The sequence below is a fragment of the Drosophila virilis genome, chromosome 3, assembly GCF_030788295.1.
Source record: "Drosophila virilis strain 15010-1051.87 chromosome 3, Dvir_AGI_RSII-ME, whole genome shotgun sequence".
Taxonomy (NCBI): Eukaryota; Metazoa; Arthropoda; class Insecta; order Diptera; family Drosophilidae; genus Drosophila; species Drosophila virilis.
Window position 1 is genome coordinate 5947011 of NC_091545.1, and position 2257 is coordinate 5949267.

The window sequence follows — 2257 nt, forward strand, 5'->3', positions numbered from 1 at the left end:
CTATCAACAATTTGTGAGTAAATACTGTGAAAAAAATAGGCACAATGCAAAAGGGGATTTTTCTTCTTCTTTGTGTTGCATTCGTAAACGTTTTACGAGCAGCTGGCTAGAATAAAATAAGTATGTATGTGGAACAAGATGCTCTCTTTTTTTTAGGCAGCTATAGAAACAATATAATCACCTTATCTGGGCGAATATACTTAATTTCTGTGCCGTCGGTAGATCGTGTTAACTGTACCCAAAAATAAAACAAAACTGACTTGTGGAACGTGCTATATTATACATAACTTTAAGCTAAGCAAGCACTTAAAAGCGGCTTGACACTTTTGTCGAATTTTATGACTTGTTTGTCCAAATGCTCTATAACAAAATTATTTCGTGCATAAATTGTTTGTGGAATTCGTGTAGCTGTAGCGCCGCCATTATTTTCCAGCACACATTAAAGACGCTTTAAATCCGCTGAGATCCACTTTTAATGTCTAACAACAAATAAAAAATAAAATAAAATAAAATATTGGTGAAATGCGCTCAGCTAAGTTTCGTGCGTCAAAGCTGCTCTCGCATTGAAAATCAATTAAAAAACTATTTGAGTCGTTTGGTAAATCAATTAAAAAATGAAATTCCAAAGAATGTAGCTATTTTATGTTCGGCTTGCAGGTGTATAAACTCTTATCTCGCAACTCAAATTATAAATTTTATGGGCAGTCCATAAGCTTTATCTATTGGTTTTTTAGTGCGGCTTGTTTGGACCTCAAACATATATAGTCCAATTTCAAGCTGCCCTTTATGTCCAGCTGGAGGCACCCATAAAACTGGAGCAGCGACAAATTGATGGGGCCACAACCAGACACTTCGAATAGGCGTGAAATCCATATTGTTTATGGGAGCACAGCAAATAAATAAATAGACATATATAACGACTGACGCCTCGGGCGCATATGCATAACCAGTGCCAAAATCTTGAGTTTTCACAAAACTCGCCTGTTATCCCACACAAATGTAAAGCGTACAAAATTTGTCAAATAATAACTCGACTAAGTAATACCCGTACCGTGCGCTGCTGCACTTTATGCCCTGCCAGGACTGGCCTTAGGCAGCTATTTAATGTTGAAATGGTTTTCTCTATGCAGTTACTTTGTTGAGCCGTCGAACATACCCTGTCTGGGTTTCGGGCACGGGTATAATGTGGCTGAAATGTACATATTCAAGTGCCCGCTGGCGATTGCGTTGACTTCTGTACGAATGCGCAACGTGGAACGCATTTCGCATTGTCACATAATTACACAATGAACGAGCGCTCGTCCAGTTTCAGCTCGATTCCAGCTCAGTTCGTCGCTCGGGGTGCTTCCCACACAATATCAAGTATTTATCATTGAATACATTTCCCATTGTTAACTTGTTAATTTCGATTGATTGATTTTTAATGCGAGCGCGACAACAAATTGTATTTTGATTTCAGCGCCTTATCTAAGTCTAGTTATGATTAAATCAAGAGCACACGCGGCTTATGCATTCAAACAAAACGACGAACGCCAAGTGCACAGGGTAAGACAGACAGAGAGAGAGAGAGAGAGAGGGATTGAGAGTGTGAGAAGGAGAGGGCGTCAAGTCAATGGGAAGTCAACGGCACGTGTCCTTAATCCGGTAATTACGACGCTACAAGCCCAACTACGCCAAATACGCTGCGTGTCATGTTTTGGCCCAGGATTGTGGTCTGCTACAATGGCCATAAGTCTGCTGCTTATATAGATAAAAGATACAGGCGATATATGAGAGCCCGATAGGCATCAATAGAGAGTTTTTCCCATGAGCAGCATAACAAGTTAATTTATGCCGCCGCTTGCTGTTGATGCTCAGGCGAGATAAAACAACCCTTTTCCACAGTTTTTCTTTATTTGGGAAAGTCGCCGGATCAGTTAACCTGTTGACAGGCCACAAAATTCAAATAAATTATCCAGGCCACAATAGAGAATTCCAATCGCATTTATCTAGACAACCTAATGTGGAACCTAGAACCTGCAACCTAAGCGCAGCCAAAATGATAAACGCTTGTAAATCGCTGCTAGTCGCTACTAAAATGTGCCCCATCTCCATTTGTTGTTGTTGTTGTTGGTCTTGTGGAACCGGCCACGCATAATAGAGTTATCAGAGAGTCTAAACTCTATACTCTATCGAAGATGCGAGTTTGATTAATTGTCGCTGTTTAAAGTTCGTTCGCGCTCATAATTTCCCTTCATCGTCTTTCACAAATACAATT

The 2257-nt window shown here is 40.1% G+C and overlaps 1 long non-coding RNA gene across 1 annotated transcript; it reads left to right on the plus strand.

Annotated features, from left to right (window-relative positions):
• The first annotated feature begins 305 nt into the window (after positions 1 to 305).
• On the plus strand, positions 306 to 2257 carry LOC116650696 (uncharacterized). The gene is made up of 3 exons (XR_004303742.2): positions 306 to 598; positions 658 to 1362; positions 1460 to 2257. It is a non-coding gene; the product is annotated as an uncharacterized lncRNA (long non-coding RNA).